The sequence below is a fragment of the Castanea sativa genome, chromosome 11 (genome assembly GCF_040712315.1).
Source record: "Castanea sativa cultivar Marrone di Chiusa Pesio chromosome 11, ASM4071231v1".
Taxonomy (NCBI): domain Eukaryota; kingdom Viridiplantae; phylum Streptophyta; class Magnoliopsida; order Fagales; family Fagaceae; genus Castanea; species Castanea sativa.
The window spans coordinates 32,228,098-32,255,557 of NC_134023.1; the positions used below are offsets into that span (position 1 = coordinate 32,228,098).

The following is a 27,460-nucleotide window of genomic DNA, read 5'->3' on the forward strand; positions in this document are numbered from 1 at the left end:
CACAAAACATCTCTTTCTCCACTTCTCTTACACAATCTCATACACATTTACTACACCATTACATATGACTCACTAAACTCATCTAAACTCCACTCTCATACTTTCTCACTCTGATGTTCTACTGTTTTGCTGCTCATAAACACATATCAATACTATTCTCTATCTCTCTTATAAAAACCCTTCTCATAAAAGGCATGAACTTATATTAATAAAGCCCTTCTCCTAGAAGGCATCAAGATCTCATACCAAAGCCCTTCTCATGGAAGGCACAAATCCATCTTACATAAAGCCCTTCTCTTAGAAGGCACAAATACTCCATACAAAAGCATTTAAGTGCATTGTCAAGGGGAAAACTCATTTAAGTGCATGATAAGAAGGGCAAGCTTAAGCAGCCCCTACACACACCTGTACATAATTTCTCTCCCTTCAGTTGCACCTATTTTTCCCCCTCAATCTTGAAGTTATCATGGCAAACTACCTCTCTACCGTTGGGGTCACTTTGCTGGGATATCATTAACTCATAGAAGCTATACAGCTGGGCTACAAACCATACAAAGATAAGTGACTTTGCTTCCTTATCTTTAAATTTATATTATTGAGTACATGATTACTTCACATTTAAATACATATTACTTTATTCCAACTATTAACCAAGGCTTAAACTCATTTAAATGCATGATTAGAAGGGCAAGCTTAACTAGCCTTTACCGCTGGCATTCTGCTGGAATCCTATCAGCTCACTGATGCTACACAGCTGAGCTACAAACCATACAAAGATAAGTTATTTTGCTTCCATATCTTTAAATTTACATCATTTAGTACATGATTACTTCACACTTAAATACATATTACTTTATCCAACTACTATTACAACTATTAACTAAAGCTTAAACTCATTTAAATGCATGATGCAAGCTTAACTAGCTTCTACTGCTGGCATTCTGCTGGAATTCTATTAGCTCACTGATGCTACACAGCTGGGTTACAAACCATACAAAGATAAGTGATTTTGCTTCCTTATCTTTAAATTTACATCATTGAGTACATGATTACTTTACTTCTAAATGAATACTACTTTATTTCAACTACTAGTCAAAGCTATCATATCAAACGCATATTACATATTTATTCGATCATTATCATGATTCTTAGACTTTGGCTTTAATGGTTTGGTAGGCCACCGGTAGCCGTTAGACCACATGACCCAATGTTGAGTTTCGGGACGCAACTCCCCGAAAAGAACCCGTGCCTAGCAAGGTCACTAATCTAGTGGATAACACATGGCCGAGCAACCGAAAAAGGCCCCCGAACATTTGGCGACTCCACTGGGGAATTGCTTGTATTGCCTTATCATGCCCCCAAAGTCTAGAATCACATATCATAAAGGAGAACTCGACTCCAAATGCACAAAATCTCTTAACCCAGTAGCTCACGGTGCTGAGTCACAACTATATTATCTCATATTTGTTCGTGGAAATGCTATTCCACTTGTCTCTCTATCATTCAAGCAGCTCTATGGCTACAACATTCTTATTATGAGCTTATTGACCCATAAAAGAGGCCCTTCCATCATCCTAGTCACAAAGGGCCTCTGCAGTAGAAAACCCTCTTACCGCTGGGTATATTCACTATTATCAATCATCCCAACTATAGAGGGCCTCAGCAGTAGAAAACCCTCTTATCATTGGGGATATTCACTCTTATTCATCATACCAGCCACAGAGGGCCTTAGCAGCAGAAAACCCTCTTACCGCTGGGCATATTCACTCTTATTCATCATCCCAGCCACAGAAGGCCTCAGCAGTAGAAAACCCTCTTACCGCTGGGGATATTCCTTGTTATTCATCATCCCAGCCACAGAGGGCCTTAGCAGCAAAAAACACTTTTATGGCTAGGGATATTCACTATTATACATCATCCAAGCCATAGAGGGTCTCAGCAGCAGAAAACCCTCTTACCATTGGGGATATTCACTATTATACATCATTCCAGCCACAGAGAGCCTCAGAAGGTGAACCCCCTCTTCCCGCTGGAGATGTTCGCTATTATCAGTCATTCCAGCCATAAAAGGTCTTAGCAGCAGAGACCCCTCTTACCGCTGGGATATTTCCTATTATTCATCATCCCAGCAACAGATTACCCTTCGTTGGCTGCACTATTACCCAGCAGTTTATCATCAGAGGGCTTTATCAGCAGATTACCCTCATACAGCTGGGCATATTTATTATTATCTAGCAATCCAACAACAAAGGGCCTAATCAACAGCAAGCCCTCAAGCTGCTAAATATATTCATGGTTATCCATCACTTCTGCAGCAGCATGCCTTTTTAGCAAAAAGCCCTCATTTTGCTGAACAATTTATTCCCCAGCAGTTCAATCAAAAAAAGCCCCCAACAGAAAACACTTCTTCAGCTGGATGAATTATTACCTCTCAAACCCCTATTTTCCCATTCACCAAATACAAAATACTCAAATAACCCCCACAAATACTTCCCACATATTACCCAAATACTCTCCACATAGTTACCTAACTTAAGTTCCTACAAATATTCTCTATATAAGCCCCATAAATTATTTTGGGCCTATACAACTACTCACCATACCATTACCATATTGAGACACAAAATTATACCATCTCTACAAAAAAACCTAAACTCATTTACCTTGCGGGCTAAACCCAAAAAGCCCAACAAAACCCTTTACTAGGTCCGTTGCTACAAGGCACCTCTAAATCTGTTGCTACATGGCACCTTACTAAGCCCGTTGCTACACGGCACCACTAAGTCCGTTGCTACACGGCACCTTTAAGCCCCTTTAAGCCCGTTGTTACACGGCACCTTACTAAGCCCGTTGCTATACGGTAATCATACTAAGCCCGTTGCTACACGGCACCTCTAAGCTCGTTGCTACATGGCACCACTAAGTCCGTTGCTACACGGCACCTTTAAGCCCGTTGCTACACGGCACCTTTAAGCCCGTTGCTACACGGCACCTTACTAAGCCCGTTGCTATACGGTAATCATACTAAGCCCGTTGCTACACGGCACCTCTAAGCTCGTTGCTACACGGCACCACTAAGTCCGTTGCTACACGGCACCTCTAAGCCCGCTACACGGCACCTTACTAAGCCCGTTGCTACACAACACCTTACTAAGCCCGTTGCTACATGGCACCATTCTAAGTCCGTTACTACATGGCACCTTTAAGCCCAATGCTACACGGCACCTTACTAAGCCCGTTGCTACACGGCACCTTATTAAACTTGTTGCTACATGACACTCATACTAAGCCCGTTGCTACACGACACCTCTAAGCCCGTTACTACACAGTACCTTACTAAGCCCGTTGCTACATGACACCTTTACTAAGTCCGTTGCTACACAACAATATTTTTTACAAAAGTCTCAAACCATTTTACAAAACCCAAATACTAATTTGGCAAACCATTTAACAAAACCCAAATACTAATTTGGCATCTATTTTTACAAAGCCCAAATACCAATTTGGCAAACTATTTTAACAAAGCCCAAATACTAATTTGGCACCTATTTTTACAAAGCTTAAAAACTAATTTGGCAAGTTATTTTACAAAGCCCAAATACTAATTTGGCAAGCTATTTTACAAAGTCCAAATACTAATTTGGTAAGCTATTTTTACAAAGCCCAAATACTAATTTGGCAACCTATTTTACAAAGCCCAAAAACTATTTTGGCACCTATCTTACGAAGCCCAAAGACTATTTTGGCACTTACTTTACAAAGCCCAAAAACTATTTTGGCACTTATTTTATAAAGCTCAAAAACTATTTTGGCACCTATCTTACAAAGCCCAAAAAATATTTTGGCACTTATTTTTCAAAGCCCAAATACTATTTTGGAATCTATTTTACAAAGTCCAAACACTATTTTGGCAACTATTTTATAAAACCCAAAAACTATTTTGGCATCTATTTTACAAAGCCCAAATACTGATTTGGCACCTATTTTATAAAGCCCAAAAACTATTTTGGTACTTATTTTATGAAGCCCAAAAACTATTTTGGCACCTATTTTACAAAGCCCAAAAACTATTTTGGGACCCATTTTACAAAGCCCAAAGACTATTTTGGCACTTATTTTAAAAAGCCCAAAAATTATTTTGGCATCTATTTTACAAAGCCCAAAAATTATTTTGGCACACATTTTACAAAGTCCAAATATTATTTTGGCACTATTTTACAAAGCCCAAAAACTATTTTGGCATTTATTTTACAAAACTCAAAAACTATTTTGGCACCTATTTTATAAAGCCCAAAAACTATTTTAGCAACTATCCTACAAAACCCAAATATTATTTTGGCACTTACTTTACGAAGCCCAAAAGCTATTTTGGCACCTATTTTACAAAGCCCAAAAACTATTTTGGCATTTACTTTGCAAAGTCCAAAAACTATTTTGGCACTTATTTTATAAAGCCCAAAAACTATTTTGGCATCTATTTTATAAAGGCCAAAAACTATATCGGGACCTATTTTACAAAGCCCAAAAGCTATTTTGGCTCTTATTTTATAAAGCCCAAAAAATATTTTGGCATCTATTTTACGAAACCCAAAAACTATTTTGGCAACTATTTATAAAAGCCTAAATACTATTTTGGCAACTATTTCTAGAAGCCCAATATTATTTTGGCAATTATTTACAAAAAAAATCAAATATCAAAAGCCCAATTACTAGTTTGGCAAAATTTTACAAATACTTAAAAGCCCAAGTACTATCCTTGGCAATGTTTTATCAAAAGCCCAAATACTAGTTTGGCAAAATTTGGAAATACTCAAAAGCCCAAGTAATATCCTTGGCAATATTTTATCAAAAGCCCAAATACTATTTTGGAAAATTTTTACAAAGCCCAAATACTATCATTGGCAATATTTTACAAAAGTCCAATACTATTTTGGCAACATCTTATCAACAACCCAAAACTACTACTTTTTTTTGACAAAGAATTATTTCATAAAAGCCCAAATATTATTTGGCAACTAATATTATATTATGCTCAAAGCCCAAAGTTAATACCTTGGCAACAATATATTTCAAAAGCCCATGATTCAAGTTCATGGCAAAACTATTTTATCAATGGAATTCAATCCCATCTTAAAAGCCCATGGCAATTACTTATCAAAGCCCATGGTAAATCTCATGGCAATTATCTCCATTTCACTAAAATCTCATGGCAATTATCTCTATTTTACTAACATACAGGTTATCATTCGAGGCCTACATTCAAGAAAAAGAGAACTTTCTTAATCCATCTTGGATCATGCCAACATTTAGCTACATTACTATTCAACCTACTTCCATTGCTACATGGGAAATCTTTGCTAAAAAATGTTTTCATGAAGAATTAAGGACCACTCTTGCTGCCCTCCATAAGCAAAAATCAGACCCAAGGCTTACTTGATTGCATCCAGCAATTCCATGGCACTATTCCAAACTACCTACTGTTGTATCTTCACATTACACAATCTACCTAGCTGCTACAAAGGTCTGGAAAGTTACTGCATTAGTAAAAGCCTTGCACCGCTGGGAAGCAAGATGAGTACTCCATAGTCCTTATTACTTCTGATCATAACTTAACGAATGGTGAAAAATGCAAGTAGCCAATGGCCAATAACTTGACAAGAATCCATCTATCGCTGGGAAAGATGAAGTAGTCTCCAAACTATCTAAGTCCAACAAAGAATCATCTATTAACATTTTCAAGTGGCACCCTTGATTCTTACTTAAGGGCAACAAGAGGTTCAGCTGAACTTACTTCCTGAACACAAGGTGGAAGCTGCCACCATACTGTTCTATTGCTGGATCCAGACTATCGTCATCAATCTGGTATTTCCTATCTTACTATTGGGACTCATGCTAGCTATACTTTCCTAGAAGCTACCAATTCTATTTCCTTCATTGACAATGGCACAAAGATCAAATATTTTCAATCATTATCATCTACTCAATAGTCATTACATTCAACAAATCACAAAGTCATTCGGAATGATGAATCACCTATTCAAATCAAGAAAATATTACTTTAGCAGTAAACTGACACACACCCAGCAGCTTGCCTGGGTAGACAGAATAAACCCCAGCTACTCATGTTTAGAGCTCCAGCAGATCCATCAGTCTATATAGTTGCCCCCAACAGACAGACTTACTGATCTTGCATGCTCAATCAAGCAATTATCATAAAAGATCATTACCACAAGTATCTACACTATTTCAAACAACAAAGTGCCAATTTCACTACTAAATTTGTCGAGGTGCTCCTCACTTGCTAATATATGCTTATCCAAGGCCTCTCCACACTTAGGGGCTTGGTCTTATCAATCCAAAGGTTCCATTGCTAAGGGCTGCAATTGAAAATTTATCACAACAAAGTACAACAATATCAATGGAGAAACATTTTATGGCTGGGTTATTTTCTACAGAAGTACTTTACGGCTAGGTTACTCTTTTCTATAGAAGTACTTTACCGCTGGGTTATTTTCTGCAAAAACAAATGGAGCTTTATCCATTGGAGTACTATTATGCCAAGCCGTGGCAATCCCACGCACCCTCTTCAAAGCCGTGGAAGTCTCATGCACCTTCTTCAAAGCCGTGGTAGTCCCACGCACTACACTATTGAAATCATAGCAATCTTATGCATCACACCACTGGGATCTTTGCAAATGTCATTTTACACTTGAGGGCTTGGTTTCTCACTATCTATTTGAGAGGACTACATATAGATCTACATAAGGACCAGTCACTCCATCAATTAAATCAAAGCTACTACACCTGCTATGCAACTTTCTGCTACATTAAATCTCTACATTTCTAGCAACACCTATTTTATTACTCTAACAGCAACACACCCAACTGCAATCCTGAACAGCTGCAACATTACTTTACTACCTTCAACCCAGCAGCACTACATGCAGCTGTAATCCTGACTAGCTGCAACATTGCTTAACTACCTTCAACCCAGCAGCACTACATCCAACTGCAATCTTGACCAACTTTAACATTACCTTGCTGCCCTCACTCCAGCAGCACCACACCCAGTTGCAATCCTGATCAACTTCAACATTGCCTTGCTGCCTTCAACCCAGTAGCATCATCTCCAGCAGTCAACAATCTTGGACTACCTCATCTAAAAAGAAAAGAAAAAAGTCTTCAAGTAAACCCTCTACTCGTGCATGCCTTTGTAGTACAAGCCTATGCACTCGAGGGGCTAAATGTTGAGGACTTTTTTTTCACCCCACATAGCACTACTTCATGGGCAACCCATGCCACATCAACATATGAATTGGGCTCACACAATGAATCAAAGCTCACGGTCCATATCACCTCTCTTACGCTCATGGCAAGCGGCTTCTTCAACAAGAGCCCATATTTACACAAAATCACAACAAAACCCAAGATACGTAATCTCATCTTCGACTTATGATCCAAGCTCATAAGTCTCTTTGGGGAAACTTTGGGAGTCGTGGTTTGGAGGGCCAAGAGATATGTTCAATAAAACTCTAGCGGTTTATAGTTGATAAAAGAAACATTTTGCTTGACATGTCTTCTCTAACTCCCTAAACTCTGACGAGTTCATGTGTAGCGGGTAACGTACGGTAAACATCCTTTATCACATAGCAATTTAGATGATAAATTCTCCATTGCTCTTTTCCTAAAAGCTTAATGTTCTTCATGTGACAAATATTCAATATCCCCACCTATCTAACTGCTGAGAACATAACTATTCATTCAATCCCCAGCTGTTGCTATACAGATTTGGAAACTTCATTATATTATTCTACATAAATCTCATTACTACTTTCAGCTAAAATCCAACTCAAACATATGGCCTAATCTAATTGGCTATCTTTTATCTCTAACTATGTACAAAATATTGATTATATCTTTTATACCCAGCTGCTGCCTGCCACAATCAGACCATATATTTCTTTGCCAGCTGCTAGAGCAGAACATTAAATACTCTTCTTGCTCACCAAGATTATGTCACAGCACAAAGAGACCTTGACTAAACCTCTAAACCTTCATTACCTTTTAACCAATTCTTCTATTACTTACTAGAAATGTGTTGTAATGGAACCTTGCATCAAAAACACAAACACCCAAAATGGGAAACATTTTCAGCAGAACCCCAGCAGTGTATTCAGCATTTGACACCTGGCTGGGAGTGATATCAGCAGCCATTTAATGCTGAAATCCCAGCTGTCAGCTGCTATACCAAAGATAGCAAGATACCCTTGAAAGAGATCTTACCATTTTCAGCCTAAACCATAAAATAAATGCTGAGTGACCTCTCCAACACTCTGAAATCACCATGCTGACCTCTTTTACTTCTGCCCAAAGTGACAGCTGTTTCTGACACCTGGGACAGCTTTTCCTAATAGCTGGGACATTTTTCAAAACAGCTGGGACAGCTGACCCAGCAGCCTTAGCATTACTATTTTTTCCACATTTGGCTAAAACTTAAACCAACTAAACTAACCATATTTTTCTTGCCAAAATACCTTCCTTTTCTGTTACTCTTTCCCCCAGCAGCTCTTACCCAAAATAGCAAGAGCACCTTAAAGCTAAACTTACCATTTTTGCCCAAATCTTAAGATGGATTTTCTGAAAATTCATTGCTATTTAGGACAGATTTTGACTGAAATTCTTTGCTAAAATACACCCTTAAACTCAGCTAAATAGGACCCCTCATCAACACTTCAAAGGAGGGACACTAAGGGAGAAGAACTCTTTCACAAACCTCTCTATTCTCTCTCCCTAAGCTTTGAGCGAAGTTTTGAGATTTTAGTCTCCAAATCAAGAACAAAACTCTCCAACCTCATAAATTCCCTTCATAAACCCTCATATATCCCAGCTAAAAATTTCTGCAGCAAATCCCAGCAGAAAATTCCAGCAGCAAATCCCAGTAGTAAATTCCAGCAACATTGCTAAACACACTGCAGCACTATGAATTTTCACATTCCTTTCACATTCCAGCAACATTGCTAAACACACTGCAGCAAATCCCAGCAGTAAATTCCACCACTTTTATACTCATTCTTTCACTCTTCATACTCTGAAAATAGGCCTATCTTACTGCTCCCATCTCCAAATACTTAAACACATCTCCATATTGTTCTCTTACAAAATCTTTCCTCTCGGAAAGCAATCTCTACAACTCCTCCAACGGTTGTAATCTCATATTTTTACTATCTTTAACCACCACATCTTTCATACTTCCATATATCATACATATTACAAATACTACATCCCACAAAACATCTCTTTCTCCATTTCTCTTACACAATCTCATACACATTTACTACACCATTACATATGACTCACTACACTCATCTAAACTCGACTCTCATACTCTTTCACTCTGAAGTTCTACTATTTTGCTGCTCATAAACACATATCAATACTATTCTCTATCTCTCTTATAAAAGCCCTTCTCATGAAAGGCATGAACTTATATTACTAAAGCCCTTCTCCTAGAAGGTATCAAGATCTCATACCAAAGCTCTTCTCATGGAAGGCACAAATACATCTTACATAAAGCCCTTCTCTTAGAAGGCACAAATACTCGATACGCCCTTCTCATGGAAGGCAACACTATTCATAACTTTACAACAACTAAACAAGTATTGTCAAGGGAAAAGCTCAATTAAATGCATGATAAGAGGGGCAAGCTTAACCAGCTCCTACACACAGTTGGGCATACTCTTTCTCCCTCCAGTTGCACCCATTTTTACCCTTCAATCTTGAAGTTATCATGGCAGACTGCCTCTCTACCGCTGGCGTTACTCTGCTGGGATATCATCAACTCGCAGAAGCTGTATAACTAGGCTATAAACCATACAAAGATAAGTGACTTTGCTTCCTTATCTTTAAATTTATATTATTAAGTACATGATTACTTCACATTTAAATACATATTACTTTATTCCAACTATTAACCAAGGCTTAAACTCATTTAAATGCATGATAAGAGGGGCAAGCTTAACTAGTCTCTACTGCTGGCATTCTGCTGGAATCCTATCAGCTCACTGATGCTCCACAGATGGGCTGCAAACCATACAAAGATAAGTGATTTTGCTTTCATATATTTAAATGTACATCATTTAGTACATGATTACTTCACACTTAAATACATATTACTTTATCCAACTACTATTACAACTATTAACTAAAGCTTAAACTCTTTTAAATGCATAATACAAGCTTAACTAGCCTCTACCGCTGTCATTCTGCTGGAATCCTTTTAGCTCACTGATACTACACAGCTGGGTTACAAACCATACAAAGATAAGTGAATTTGCTTCCTTATCTTTAAATTTGCATCATTGAGTACATGATTACTTTACTTCTAAATGAATACTACTTTATTTCAACTACTAGTCAAAGCTATCATATCAAACACATATTACATATTTATTCGACCATTATCGTGATTCTTAGACTTTGGCTTTCATGGTTTGGTTGGCTTAAAAGGTACACCAGTAGCTGTTGGATCACATGGCCCAATGTTGAGTTTTGGGATGCAACACCCTGAAAAGAACCCATGCCTAGCAAGGTCACTAATCTAGTGGGTAACACGTGGTCGAGCAACCAAAAAAGGCCCCCGAACACTAACTAACCAACTTTCCCTCCAATAATAACAAACTAACTAACACACGTGCTAATTATATTCTTAACACTTATACATAAAAGCTAAGCTACTTGTCGTTTACACCATCTGTTATTCCTTTACTGTTCTTGTCGTTTTGTTCTTTGATCTGTCGTTTGTTGACTTCTTCTTCTTTTCTTTGCTCTTATCTTTGTCAATCTCTTTGCTACTTTGACAATATGTACAAAAAGCCACTTGACCTTCTTGACAGTCAAGTTACTTGTTTCAATGATCTAAAAATAATGTGACATAATAAGCCTAAATTGGTATTCTAAACTACCATATATATATATATATATATATATATATATATATATATATATATATATATATATATATATATATTTTTAGAAACACACACACACATATATATAGCGGAAGGAGAATGAGATAAGGGAATACACTTACACGCTAATACCAAAACTGCATGCCATATAATTGGTTTAATTGGTTTTAGCAGATTTCTCCAACATGGTTTGGAAAGTTAGGTAGAAATTTCTTAGAGATTTTTTTTATAGGTACAATTGTATGAATACAAATTATCTATATCACGTTTTGTATTTCACTTTATATTTCATCAATCACAATTTGTCATGTGTTTATCTTATTTTATTTTAAACTTTGACTATTTTAGAAGGAAAGTTACACAAATACATGGCAAGTTGTAATTAGTGGAACATAAAGTGAAACATAATAGAGGATTTGTATTCCAATTGTACATTTATATATTTATCTTTTATGTCAAATAAATGACTCAAAATATAAGCTAATCCAAACACATTATATGTTTAGTTTTTTCATTTTTCATTTTTTTTCTTTTTCTTCTTTGGCTTATTTGCACATTTTCCGTTTGCTAAAATCACAGGGTTTTTTTCTTTTCTTTTCTTTTTTGACTTTTGACTTTACTTTTTACTAACTTATATTTTAGGTTAAATAAGTCAATGAAAATTAAAACATGTTGTTATAGTACCGCTTATGTTCAAAGGCTTACTTTCTTAGAAAAATAAACCGGGGGGAAAAAGCTGAATCTAAAATGAGATTTTTTCAAAAGTTGTGAAAAAGAGAAAATAAATATATCTATAAATATGTATGTGCAATATCTTAGAAATCTCTCATACCAAAAATAAATAGTAAGGGGTCATCTTCACGTAGTGATCACTTCCTTGGTTTGCCTTTGGCCATATGTTTCCCTTCTTTCAACTCTCCCTTGCCCTAGCCAAAGCAGGAGTTCATGTTTCCTTTGTGTCAACCCCAAGAAACATCCAAAGACTTCCCAAAGTTCCTTCTAATTTTGTATCTCTTATAGATTTGGTGGTGTTTCTATTACTCACACTAGACAATGATATCTTACCTGAAGGGGCCGAGGCCACTGTGGATATTCCACTAGACAAAGTTGAGCACTTTAAGATTGCATATGATCTCCTGCATATGCCATTCAAGAAATTCATCGGAGATCAATTGCTAGATTGGATTCTTGTAGATTTTTGTGCTTATTGAGCTGTTGATATTGCACAAGAGTATAATATCAAGCTCGTGCTCTTCACTGTTATGTTTGCTGCTACCACTATTTTCTTGGGGAGGCCACCAGGATATGTTTTTCTTTCTGACCAAAGACCAACTTGGCCATCACCAGAAAGTCTAACAAAGCTGCCTGAGTGGGTTAGTTTTCCATCTTCAGTGGCATAGAGAGAATATGAGGCACCACTTGTACATGCAAACCTATATACAAAAGATGCTTCGGGCATAAGTGATGCTGCAAGGATTTCAAAGGTCCTGTGTGCATATAATGCGTTGGCTATTCGTAGTTGCAAGGAGTTTGAAGGTGAGTACTTGAATTTACACGAGAAACAGATGGGAAAACAGGTGTTTTCAGTGGGTTTGCTCCCTCAGCCTCATGAAAGATCTGAAACATCAAAAACCAATGATGGGTCATGGAGGAAGATCTTTGAATGGCTTGATAAACAAGTTCCTAAGTCATTTGTGTTTGTAGTGTTTGGTAGTGAGTGCAAGCTTAGTAAGGAACAAGTTCATGAGATTGTTTATGGGCTAGAGCTTTCTCTAGTGCCTTTTTTATGGGCACTAAGACCCTTTTGGGGAACTGATGAAGGTGATATTTTGCCTTTTGGTTTTAGCAATCGAATATCTGATAGAGGAATGGTGTGTTTTGGCTGGGCTCCTTAGATGGAAATTTTGGCACACCCAGCGATTGGGGGGTCATTGTTTCATTCTGGGTGGGGATCTGTGATTGAGATATTGCAATTTGGCCATTCTCTTATTGTGTTGCCACTTGTGTTTATGATCAGTCTCTAAATGCAAGTCTTTTGGTAGATAAGGATTTGGCTGTGGAAGTTGAGAGAGGCAAAGATGGATCCTTTAATAATAGGGATGGCATAGCCAAGGCTCTGAGATTAGCCATGGTGTCAGAGGAAAGAAAGACATTCAGAGTTCGTGCAAGGAAGGCCGCTGCTATATTTGGAGATGAGAATCTGCATCAGCAATACTACATTGGTTTGTTTGTTGAGTATTTGAAAAATAGGGAATAAAACAGGAGTGGTCGTCGACATTCATGGTAATAAAGCTTTGGTTTTTCATAGGAGCCAGTAGCATCCTTCTAGACCTTAAGTAAGAATAATTGTCTGAAATTTATGTTGCTACTTTCTAGTAAATCTAATCGCATCTATTTTCAATTTCTTCAAAAATCAAGAAAAATGCTTTCATAAAAATGGGTCCAAAACCCAGTTTCCTAAGTAGAATGGCAATATATATTACGATACACAAACATTTAATAAAATCTAAAAAAAAAAGATCATAATTAAATATACGTATATAAATGGTATATCCATTATAAATTTTGAATATATTCCATTAATGACTAATTTTTTTATCACTTATGTAATAATATTTAATAAACTAACTAAATAAATCAAATTAGCATGTGTTTGTAACATACATATTCAAATTACTTAAATTCAAAAGTGATAATATATTACAAATGACCCAAAAATAGTAATTTATTTTCGTTATATTGCCTAATCAATGTTCGGGGGCCTTTTTCGGTTGCTCGGCCACGTGTTATCCACTAGATTAGTGACCTTGCTAGGCCCGGGTTCTTTTTGGGGAGTTGCATCCCGGAACTCAACATTGAGCCACGTGATCCAACGGCTATTGGTGTACCTTTTAAGCCTACCAAACCATAAAAGTCAAAATCTAAGAATCACGATAATGGTTGAATAAATATGTGCTTGATATAATAGGTTTGATTAGTAGTTGTAATAGTAGTTGAAATAAAGTAGTATTTATTTAGAAGTAAAGTAGTCATGTACTCAATGATGTAAATTTAAAGATATGGAAGCAAAGTTACTTATTTTCGTATGGTTTGTAGCCCAGCTGTGTAATGTCAACGAGTTGATAGGATTCCAGCAGAGTGCCAGCTGTAGAGGTTAGTTAAACTTGCCTTTCTTATTCTTTGTATGGTTTGTAGCCCAGCTGTGTAGCATCAGTGAGCTGATGGGATTCCAACAGAATGCCAGCGGTAGAGGCTAGTTAAGCTTGCCACTCTTATTATGCATTTAAATGAGTTTAAGTCTTGGTTAACAGTTGGAATAAAGTAATATGTATTTAAATGTGAAGTAATCATATACTCAAAAATATAAATTTAAAGATAAAGAAGTAAAGTCACTTATTTTTATATGGTTTGTAACCCAGTTGTGTAGTATCAGTGAGTTGATGGGATTCTAGCAAAATACCAGCGGTAGAGGCTAGTTAAGCTTGCCCCTCTTATCATGCATTTAAATGAGTTTAAGCCTTGGTTAATAGTTGTAATAGTAGTTGGAATAAAGTAATATGTATTTAAATGTGAAGTTATCATGTATTCAATGATGTAAATTTAAAGATAATGAGGCAAAATCACTTATCTTTGTATCGTTTGTAGCCCAGCTGTACAACTTCTGTGAGTTGATGATCTCCCAGCAGAGTGATCCCAACAGTAGAGAGACAGTTTTCCATGATAGCTTCAAGATTGAGGGGGAAAAATGGGTGCAACTAGAGGGAGAGAGAGTATGCCCAGCTGTGTATAGGGGCTGGTTAAGCTTGCCCCTCTTATCATGCACTTAAATGAGTTTTCCTCTTGACAATGCTCTTTTAGTTGTCGTGAAGTTATGAATAGTGTTGCCTTCCATGAAAAGGACTTTTGTATGGAGTATTTGTGCCTTCTAAGAGAAGGGCTTTATGCAAGATGAATTTGTGCCTTCTATGAGAAGGGCTTTGATATGAGATCTTGGTGCCTTCTAGGAGAAGGGTTTTAGCATTAGAAGTTTGTACCTTCCATGAGAAGGGCTTTTAGTATGAGAGATAGAGAAGAGTATTGATATGTTTTTATGAGCAGCAAAATAGTAGAACTTCAGAGTGAGGGAGTATGAGAATGAAGTTTAGAAGAGCGTAGTGTGTTATATGTAATGGTGTAGTAAATGTGTATGAGATTGTGTATGAGAAGTGGAGAAAGAGATGTTTAGAGATATGAGTGTTTTGTGGGATGTAGCATTTGTAATGTGCATGGTATGTGGAAGTATGAGAGATGTGGTAGTTAAAGATAGTAAAAATATGAGATTCTAACCATTGAAGTTGTGGAGATTTCTTTCCAAGAGAAAAGATTTCGTAAGAGAAGAGTATGGAGATGTGTTTAAGTATTTGGAGATGGGAGCAGTAAGATAAGTCTATTTTCTGAGTATGAAGAGTGAGAGATGAGTATAAGAGTGGTAATTTTGTTACGGTAAGTTTATTACGGATTCTTTTGTTGATTTTAATTTTTCTCAATCCAGGAGTCAAGGGAATTGTGTTCCTCATATTGTACTTGTTAATGGTTTTTCAGTGTGAATAAAAGATGTTCCTCCTCATGTTAATGCTATAATGCTGCTCTTGATTAATAAAATTTACAATAGTTTTGTTCTTAAATAATAAAGAGTCCATTTGGTAAAGATATTTCTAGGGAATTCTAGCATTTTGTCCTTATTTTTTAAAAAAATTTAGCAACATGTCTCTGTTTTAAAACTATTTAGATTCATGTCCCTGTTTTGAAACTTGATTTTTTCAAAATCGAGTTTCAATGTAAAACTTAATTTGTAGAAAATCGAGTATGGGCCAATCAAACTTTAAAAAAAAAAAAAATTGGGAACTCGAGTTCCACAATTTTTTTTTTTAATTTTAAGTTTCATTTTGCATAACTCGATTTTAAACCAATCGAGTTTTACATTGAAACTTGATTTTATTAAAATCAAGTTTCAAAACAGGGACATATTGCTAAATTTTTTAAAAAATAATGGCAAAATGCTAGAATCTCCGAGATTTCTAGTAATATTGTTGTTTTGTGGAAATACGTATGGGTGAAAAAGTATATAGAAATGTGTAATGTTCTTAAATACTGAAAATTGTTGATTAAACTTTAAATATGAGTACCAAACACCCCCAAAAATTCTGTAAACCGAGTAAAATAGTGTTTTTTTTTCAACCACTTTTTAGCATCCAAATGAAACTCAACCTCCAAATTATCGCTACTAGCGCCTCTTCTGCTCTCTCTCCATCAGTGACCATTTCTATTGTCGCTCGCTCTACAATGTCCTCAACCTCTCTTTCTCCTTTAACCCCTCGTGATTTCATATTTTGAGAACTTCTGCAAGAGGGTTGGTGAGATGTGTTATCTGTTATGTTGCCCTTGCTCAGACCAAAATCGGTTCAACCGTCCCAATGTCGATATTTCTGCGTATCCTTGACAGAATCTTGCTCAATGGGTGTGATTTCTAGGACCGTCTCATCGTAATGGAGAGGGATTTTGAGCACTATTTGATTCGTCCTTGCTTAACGAAATTGCAGATTGTGCAATGTTTTAATTTTGATTTTAGTTTTGCGTGTGTTTGTTTGAATATATTAGAAACTGAGGAAATTCTGACAAGAGTATATATGGAAAAAAAAAAAGTTTTTTTTAAAAGAACATTAAAGAAAATATAGATAAAATATAAAGTGTTAAATATTTTTTCTTTTCCTTTTTTCAAGAAAAGACAAGATAATTTTAATGCTATTTAAATTAAAATTACATCATTTTGAGATAAGTTGGCATTTAGCAAACAGTTCATTAAGGGATATGGAAATGGTATGTACCTAAACATGAGGGGTTTAAATCCAAAATTTGAAATAAAATTTTTAGAAACTATAAGGGGGGTGGGGTTGATTTTGGAATTGCAAACTCAAGGGAACTTGAACATTAAATAAAGTTAAAAGAGTGCATGTATATAGGGAAAAGTTAATAGATGTCCAGTTTAGAGAATATTATTAGAAACCTTTTATGAGAAAAGAAAAATGTAATTGAATTTTTTGTAGCTATATATATTTCCCATAAAAGTGATTAAAATTTTCCTAAAATGACTTATTAACAAATGCTCTAAAGACATCTCTTAATAGGACCCATGTATATATATAAGAGAGTAAAAATTATTCAAAAATACTCACTCTCAAAAAGAAAATATTAGTACGTTCTCAAAAAAAAAGAAAAAAAAAGAAAATATCAATAGGAAAATAATCAATATTGTTATAATGATTGTAATACAAAAAAATGAGGAGAGAGAGAGAGAGAGAGAGAGAGAGTTATTTATGCTACCACTCACTTAGAAACAGCTTTGAGACCTACAAAATTTTTATACTTAGAAGCTTGAAGTTGAAGTTATGAATAGGTGTAGTTCTGTGAGGTAAGTGAAGTCTGATTGATCCATGGTTCGGTGACATGGCATTAGAGCATTAGCATCAGTATATGCAAAAGTTTCCTTTTATTATACAATGAAAATCTACTTTTTCTATTTACACGAACAATTTGCAAAAACATTCGTATCAGATTATCTATAATACACCCTCTTTTATTAAAATAATATTTTTTCACATTTTTTATTATTATTTCCCTTACCTGGCCCCACCACCTTACCTCACTTCTCTTAAACACACTCTCTCTTTATTTTTCTCCTTTTTCTTTCTACTTGCTTCTTTCTTCTTCTACGTTTTTCTTCTTCAACATCTTCTTTCTTTCTTTCTTCTTCTTCTCCTTATTCTTCTTCTTTTACTATTCTTTCTTCTTCTTTCTTCTTCTTCATTTCTAAAAAAAAATTCTTTCTCTCTGCCTCTCTTTCTCTATCAAATCAGTGCTCTCTTCAAATCTGAAAAAAAAATCTATCTACCGAGCTTCCATGGCTCAATACACTCACACACTCTCTCTCATGGCAGTGGAAAGCTTGGGTTTTAGGTTGATTTGTATTTTACCAAATGGGTTTTTTGTTGTGTTTTATTTTGAGTTGATTTTAAGTTGGGTTTGTGATGATTTTCATTAATTTTGGGTTGATTGTGTTTGGATTAAATTGATGTTGTAATGGGTTGGATGTGGTGGTGGTTGGTTAGTTGTGATGGTCAGCTTCTTTTTCTTCTTCTTGGCATTGAAGAGTGGATGAGAGAGAGTCTGACAAAGCAAGGGAGAGGAGAGACAAAAAAAACATAAAATAATAAATAGAAGAGCTACAGTAACCGTGCATATATACACGATTACTATAACAATTGTGCATAAATGCACAATTTTACACCCACTGATGTGGGTGTTTTTTTGCTAAAAATGTGTAAAATGAGCAACTATTTCTATTTTGCAAGACTTTACAAGTACTAATGCTAATTCTCTAGCAAGTCTAAGGCATTCATAATGTCCTTTGAATAAGGATTGAAGTCTTTAGTTGTTGTACATTTAGAAGAATGGCAAGTGGCAACCTTAAGTTTTATGGCTAACCTTAAGTTTTATGGTTTGGATGTCAGGGAAATCTAATTATGTAATAAGTTTAGGCAACGTGATAAGAGTGGCAGAATATAGTATTTGGAGTTGAAAGATCAAGTTAGAAAGTTGAAGTACCAACCATTCCAACATCATCTTTGTGCCAATTAACCCTTGTACTTTTTATGTTACTTTGTCCTAAAGTCTCCAATTTTTAGCTTCTTTCAACTTTGCTCGCTGTTGTTATAACTGTTAGGTTCTAAGATTTTAGGAACTAATGTATTAGAACTTCACTTTGTATATATTGGCAAACTATGATCAAAACAATGAGTTTAGGTTTAGACTTGCTCAAAGTTTGGTTAAGTGTAAGTTTGGAATCGAGTAATTGCAGGAACTTATTGGTCAAATTCTGCAAGGCTCAATCGATCAAAAATTAGACTCGATCGATCGAATCTTGTAGAACAAGAATTTTCTACAGTAGTTTCAAACCAGCCTAAGCCCATATGACATATAGGGTTAAGTGTTTCACTCGAAGTATAAAAGAAAAAACCCTAGCTATGTTTTAGAAGTCTTTGATGAGTTGTGTGTTGAATATTTTGTGAGATCTGAGAGATGGTTACCTTTATACACATACATAGAACTATCAAGATCAAGATTCACATCAAGAACTTGATGGTTGCTTTAGTTTCTGCATTAAGAACTTTCAAGGAGATCTGAAACCTTTGAGAGGTGTCTCAAAGTCACAAGTAAGAGAACTTATGGTTGCTGCAGATCAAAGAAAGAAGTAGTTCGTAGACTCAAAGCTGTCATGTGATCGTGGTAGTAAGTTTTCTACACGAGGTAGCAAGAGGATATTAGTGGTTTAAGTCTTATTGTAAAAATTTCAATTATTTCATAGTGAATCTGTTTTTACCTTGAGGATAGCTAGGTTAAATCCTACCTAGGTTTTTTATCGGTTGGGTTTTCCTGGGTCATTAGATCATTATGTTATTTACTTTCCACATTATATCTATTTTACACATATTTGTTTAACCTAGACTTAATTAACAAACTTGTTAATCAACTTGGCTTAATATTAGGTTAAATATATTGTGTTAAGGGGTCTAAAACTTAACAATAACTTTTAGGATAATCATGAGTTTTAGAAATAATTTTCAGTTACTTTAAAATCAAATTATGCTAACGATGGCCTAGAATTTCTAATTTATAATTAAGCATATTTCTTTGAAAATGTAAAGTTGTGATTTTCAATTATGTTTTGTTGGCTTTAATTTTGTATTAAATTTGATTGTAATTCTTCGATCATTTCCATGTATGTTTGTGGGATTCAATGTAATGGGTTTAGTGTGTGAAATTGGTGAAGCATTGTGAAGATAAATCATCTCACAATTGGGTCGCTACTGGCTCACAAGTGGAGAAACTCACGAAAGGTCATGTGAGGAGCACATGTTGGAAGATTAATTGTTTAAGTGTTGATAGCATCTCAAGAGTGGCTCCCAACTTAGCCAACTCGTGAGGTGCATTACTAGTTTGTTTGTGTATCTTTCATCATTTCTTTACCCACACTATAAAAGCTCATATTACCAACAAAATTGTAAAGAGAATTTCAGAGAGAAAACCCTAGAAATCCATTAGAGAGTTAGAGATTGCTTACCTACAATCCTTTGCACATTTCTCTTAGTTTTCCTCTAATTCCATATCCTTTGAGAGGTTGTTAACCCAAACACATACCTCACCCATTTTGAGTGTTGTGAGTTATTTTGGAGCTCTTGGAAGCATTGGGTCATGCCATTTTATGGTGGATGCAATTGGTGATAATTGTGGAATTCAAAAAGCTAGTGAAAACAAGGTTCGGTGAAGCCCGTTGGTAGCTAAGACTTGGAGGGTCTAAGTATAGATGATAGTCTAGGCTTAGAGGGTCTTTATTGTAATCCTTGTACTCCAACTTATTCACTAATGGATTGATTTGGTTTAGAGGGCTACGGAGAGGTTTTTGGGCACTTTGGCTTTCCTCTTCGATAATACATTGCTGTGTTATCTTATATTTTCATCTCTCTACCCTTAATCCTTGTGTTTTATACTTAATTTTTAATTATGTATGCTCATGCACTAGGTAATAGTCCCGGTTAATTGCACATTAATTACTTTTATTCCGCATCTAGTTGAGTAGACTAAAGCAATTAAGCCGTAATTTATTAGGGTTCTAAAATAGCTCTAGTAGTTTTAGTATTGAAATTTCGGAAAATATTATCAATTAATTATCCAAAAATCCTAGTTATTTGTTAGAATTATCTTGTGCATTCATGTACATTTTTTTACCTTAGACTTGAGCTAATTGAATTTTGACACATAATTAATTCATTTTGAGAAGCAATCATAATTAATTGCTAATAATCACTTGTAGCTCACACTAACCTCTAGAATGCATATAGTTAGTTGAAACTTAATATGATTTAATCTGGTGATCCGATGGTCAGATATTTGTACTCAATGTATTGTTTTTATCGTTAGATCTTGCAATTTTTATTTTGAATTATACTAGCTCTTCCATATCAAAATATTGAAATGATGATTTCATCCTTATAATGCAAAACTATCCTTTTATTGTTTGAATTAGGTTAAATGACCATCACAAAATAGGTCATCTAATTAGGCCTAAAAAATTGTATGATTGGTGACGAGTCCACTTCTCTTGTTAAAACATGTGTGATCGTTATGGGAACCATTTCGAATGGATGTGAATAGTGTATAACCTCGATCACCCACATTCAATAAAGTAGTTGACATGGCTTTAAAACAATTAATAGACTAATAATAATAATAATTAGCCTCATCACATGTGCTTTGCATGTGTGATGAGGCTCTTTTTTTGGGATTTAGTGTCATAATTGTTCATTCATAACTAAATTTTTTATAACACTTTTTATGTAGTTTACACACCATACAATGTCATAGAGTTACCCATTCAAAATATATGTACTTGAGAGAGTATGATCCAATTCAATTGAGAAAGTAGAATATAAATTTTGTTCAAAGGCTCACCAACTCTGACAAGAAACACTTGACCATTGAGAAGAATTCTGTATATGAAACAGAGAGTGTGAAAAAAGATAATGTCCCTTAGAAATAGGATGAAAGTATGAAGAAAAATACTGAATGATTATTGTGGGTTTGCAATCTGAAGGATTTAACATAATTAGAATTTTTCCTTGTGCATTCCAAAATGTTGAAAATGGGCAGAGAGGAATAAATGATTGGGGAATTTTTTTTATTCATTTTATTTCCTAGAAAGTTGTAAATGGTTTCTACGTGAGTTTTTTATTTTATTTTTTTAAATTATGTGTTGAGGAGTAGGTTTTTTTTTGTTTTTTTGTTTGTTTTAAGGATAAGGTGGGCTAGGTTTTTTGGCTGTGTACATGGGGTAGTGGAAAGTTTATGGTTTTTTAAAATGTTGAATAGGAACTTTGTATTTATCTACTATCTAGTGGGAAGTTTTAAACCTGAATGTTTTTGTTTTTAATTTTTGTCGATTTATGTTTCTAACTTCATTTATTTTGTTTTAGGAATGTAAACCAGTGTGGCCAATACCGTACCGGTATCGGTACACTTCTATATTGTACCGAAAAAAATACCGGCCGTACCGGCCATACCGGCCAATTTCGGGCAATATCGGCCGGTACAAAAAAAAAAAGCTTTTTTTTTTTTAGTTTTGTAATTTTTGAATTTTTGTAAAAGCATAATGGTAACTTATTTACATTAACTTCTTAGTATTATTTTTTTTCTTAGTATGCAATGAACAACTAAACTTTCTATTTTTTATATTGTGTTTTTTTTTTCTTTTATTTGATACTAAAGTCTAAAATTATGAATAATTTATTCTGAATTGAGGTAATTTTTTATAATAAACTTTTATATTTACTATAATAAGTGAAATATTATATGTTTATAAATATGGTTCTAGAGATTTTGGTGTGTGTGTGTGTGTGTGTGTGTGTGTGTGTGTGTGTATAAAATAGCGAAAAACCCGAAACGGTACACCGGTATTAACCGGTGTCCGAAATATATTGTACCGGTGGCCAAACCGGTACAGCTTCCGGTACGGTATTGACTTCCTTGATGTAAACAGATTAGTTAAATTAGGGGTATTCTTGTAAGTCTAGAAGGTAATAACTAATATCCTATTGGGGTTGCTGAAGGAACATAGAAATATATAGTCTATTTTAGATTTGTAATATTTACCCTAACGATTACTGAACACTTCTATATGGTGATGGGTCCTTCAAATGACTTTGATTAGATGAGTTCAAAACTTCTTTCAATAGTTTCGAAAGGATTTTTAAAATGTTTCGCTTCTATATGTCTTTGACATTTTCAATGGTCAGAGTTAGTTAAGTTTGAAATTAGGCTCAATTGTTTCACTCTTTTACTGGCTGCAAAATTCACATGCCCTAATCTACCATGCGATAGATCTAAGGATTCAACAATATAAGAAAAACAAGTACTAGCTTTATTCATGCTCATACGATCAGCATCAAGTACAAATAAGCCTCCATAACAAATCCCTTGCCCTCAAAATCCCTATTATGACTTAAGACATGTTTACCTACATTACCCACCATTTGATTCCAACTTTGGTAAGTAAGAATATATCTAGACACTAAGTTTCTTCACATGTTATGAACATGAAGAGCATGGTGCGATGCTAGAGGCATACTAGAAGTTAATTTCAAAATTACATTTAAAATCACATTTCCCTTTCCTGCAACTCTTGTAGTACTAGACTCTCCCAATTATATGTTCTCTTCATCTGTGACTACCTCGTTGTTAAGAAATAGCTCCATGTTGGAGCAAATGTGTCCAGTTCCCTGAGTCTCTACTACCCATTCATCATGTTATTGACTGAATTCACCATAGAGACAAGTGCAGTTATTGTCTCATGTTCAAAGACAATAGGTTGATACTCATAGACGTAGTTCTTGTTTGGTTTTTCCCCTATCAATTTATAGTCAGGGAACCTACCAAAAACATATATTTTAAAACTAGCATTTTCCATGTACTTCTTTTTCAGAGCCTCCTAAATTTCTTTTGTAGGGTTGGGCAGGTAATGTAAAATGTGACCTCTACAAATGCATTTGTCCCTTTCATATATTCTAATAGAGGCAGAACGAGCAAGCTTATGAATACACAATCATTGAAAAACTCATAACCAACATGAATCGACTCAAGATAAAATGTCTTCTCTCATACGATCTCTTATAATAGTTTCCAAAAAATGTTTCTAGTTTAGACATATCAGGAACAACTTACATTTTATTGATTACTAAGAGCGATTTTCTTTTTTGGGTGAAGAAGATCAGCATGTACTTATTCAGTCTTTTGGTAAATTAGCCAAAACAAGAGGAAAAATATTGGAAGGAACATCCTTCATCTAAAATAATAAGGGAAAAGATAATCTAATTTTCTTGGCTAAGATATTTGTTACAACATTACCTTGCTTATAAATATGAGAGAAAGAATAACTCTGTAAAAAGTTTACAGTAGAAAGAATATCCTTAATCAAATTACCATACAGAGATTGAGGATTGTCATAATGCTTCAAAAATTCAATGACAATTTCAAAATGACCCTCAAAAGTATATTTTTTGAGAAATAATGACCCTCAAAGTTGGATTGCCCTGAGCCCAATTTTCTAAACAAATTGAGTAGCACGTCTAGCGGCTAAGAGCATCCACAGCAGTGGAGCTAAAAAATTAGCTTTTTAGCTTCACCAAAGGTTACTTTATCTATTTTACCTATACATATCTACATATATGCTGCAGCAGTGGATCTATTTTAGTTTTCAACACAATAAAATAATATAAACATCACAATAAAATAATATATCTCCTACAATAAAATAATATATCCCACAACTCAAAAAACATTCATAAAACCAATCACAACCACCTTTACCATCAGCCACAGTCACAACCACCACCACCACCACCACCACTAGTCCACAGCAGCAAAAAAAAAAAAAAAAAAAAAAAAAACCAACCGAAATCTCCAATCTTTTTCCTCAACCCAGACCAAACAAAATCACCAATTATAAACAAAATAAAAATCATCAATCATAGAGCTGGGCTTCGGTGAGGAGGACAGTGTCGGCGTGGGTCTGATCGGCGGAAGAGAAGTGGATTGAGGCGGAGGTCTGATCGGCGGATCGGTGGTGAATCGGCGTTGGGTGAGCATTGAGATGGTGGACTAGACAGAGGCGTGGGTTTGATTGGCGGATTGGTCTGATCGACGGAAGTAAAACAGAGAGGTGGGTCTGAGTTGATCGGCGGTGGGTCTGAGCTGAAAGGGTTGATCGGCGTGGGTCGGCGTGGGTCTGAGCTGAGAGGGCTGGCGGTGGTGAGTTTGAGAGAGTTTTGAGAGAGTTGAGAGGGTTGATTGGTGTGGGCTGAGGCTTGATTGGCGGTGAGCTTGAGAGAGTTGAGAGTTGAGAGCTTCGAGATGCTTGATCGGCGGTGAGCTTTGAGAGGGTTGAGAGAGAAAGAGAGTGAACTGTGAGAGAGAAAGAGACTTGCTTGTTCGGTGATTGTGAGAGAGAAAGAGAGAGGGAAGCGTGAATAAATCTGAATAAAAAAGAAAGCGTGTATTGTTTTTTAATCCCAGACTTGAATAACTTTTTTTTTTTTTTTTTTATAACTTTCAGCTACAGTGCTCATGTATTGATACATGAGCATTGTAGCACAAAGCTAAAAATATTTAGCTTTGCCTCCACTGCTGCAGGAGGGCTTTTTGGGTTTGAGTGGAGCTAAAATAGCTATATAGCTATTTAGCTCCACTGCTGTGGATGCTCTAAGAGAGTTAGGAAAATCACCAAAGACGGTTTTTAAATTTTCTATGAGAGAGATGCCATAACTACACCATTTGCATTTCAAACCACCACCCTTATACCAATACTAAGTCCATTATTAGTGACATGAAACATGGCCCCGGCCCCATCAAGATTTGTCTTGAAGAAGTGTTGATCAGGTGGTTTCCATTTCCCAGAACGGATACAAGGCTTCCTAATCCCGAGCCGTACATGACCAACGCCCAATGGTATTACCTTGTCAGTTGTCACCCACACCACACGAACCAGCCTTGTTTTGTCTATTCGGTCAAGGCAAGTAAATCCAAATGCCATGGTGAGGTTGCTTTTTAAGATTGTTGGAAAAATTATATTACTCAATTTAATAAAAAATTAATGAATTAGTTTCAATGATATATCAGTGCGGTACCTTAGCAGCTAATGTAAACCGATAAATATTTCAGAATAGCATATCAAATTTAGAATTTAAGCCGATCGAGACACCGAATTGAATAGAAGCGATTTATTTCCGCTATCAAAATGGCTTAGCCAGTCAGTCTCTAGGATCACCAACTCTACTAACAAACAAAGTTTTAGAAAAAATTTGGGCTTTTGCTCTTATTTTGTAAAAAATCTAATAATATGTTCTTCTTTTGAAACTATTAACAATGTGTCTCTATTTTGAAATTTGATTTTAAGAAAATCGAGTTTTAATGTAAAATTTGTTTTTTAAAAAATCGAATTATGCTAAATCAAACTTTAAATAAAAAAAAAAAATTGTGAAACTTGAATTTCATAATTTTTTTTAAAAATTTGATTGCCTTTAACTCAATTTACTACCAATCAAATTTCAATATAAAAACATGAATCTAAATAATTTCAAAATAGATAAATATGACTAAATATTTAAAAAAATATAGGCATTTTATCCCAAGGTTTCAAACTCATCTTACAAGAGAAAGTTTTGTAGACTTTAGGGTCAGTGGGACCTCCACTCCAACTCCCAGTTGAATGGAGTCATTTCAGGCTTTGCCTTAAACGGCTGAGTTGTACAAGGATGGATGGCGGGAAATTGATGTATTGTGGGCCCGCTGCTCAAAACCAATAATGCCTGCATCTAATTTACATTTTTGTCCTTACATGCTTTATCTTGCGTAACCTTTCAAGCATTTTCGTAATTTCGTTTGATGGATAATTGAAGTGGACCCCTGCCTTTTTTTTATTTTTATTTATTTTTTTATACTTAAAACCCAGAGTTTTTGACATTAAAATGAAGATCTTCATCGATAATCAACTACCCGACTCATCTCAATGAGATATAAAACTTAAATCACGACTCATCTCATTTAGATATAAAACTTAAAACATAATTTGTAAAACAGAGCTTCCACCACAGCTTGTCAAGCAACCAGAAGAAATCTGACTGCTCAACCCCTCCACCATCCTCAGAAGCAAGGCTAGAGGACTGTGATGGAAACTAATAAAGCTGTCCTCAAAACCGCAAGAACGGCCAAAACAAAATTGAAATAAAGCTGCCTTGCTAAAATCAATAATTTCCACACTAAATTTACAATTTTCCCCCTACCTACCTGATCTTTTAGCTTGTGTTTTTTTTAATGGATCTTTAATGTGCTTCTAATTAGAAGGATATTGAAAGAATTTTTTCTATGAATACTGAAAGAAAATTTTCTATCTTATCAAAATCGTTTTTGGTTCACAACCTATAATAGGAGTAGGGGAAAAAAGTACTCCTTTTAAAAGTTTTAAAAAGAAAATGGTAGGATCTCAAAATATATTTATTTATTAATTTATTTTGTTCATAAAAATTTGTGTATACAGAATATAATCGGAGGATAATCACTGTAAATATATACTAGAGTTTGGTACTGTTGCTGTTTAACATTTTGTAAGGCTATTAATTAGAATAATAGAAAAAATCTTGTAAGTGAAAATCATTTATATAGCTACTAATAATCTTTTGGTGTGAATTGTAAGTGAAAATTTTATTTTGAAAAGAAAAAATATAAACAAATTATCTATTAAAAAGAAAACCTTAACAAACAAATACAACATAATAAATATTGAGTTTATTGTAGGATTTTTCCTTTTAAAATATTACGTAATATTCATTAGAATGGCTTCTTCTTCTTTT

At 35.1% G+C, this 27,460-nt stretch overlaps 1 pseudogene; it reads left to right on the forward strand.

Annotated features, from left to right (window-relative positions):
• The first annotated feature begins 1,280 nt into the window (after positions 1-1,280).
• LOC142616366 (putative UDP-rhamnose:rhamnosyltransferase 1) lies at positions 1,281-13,224 on the forward strand (annotated as a pseudogene).
• Positions 13,225-27,460: the final 14,236 nt, after the last annotated feature.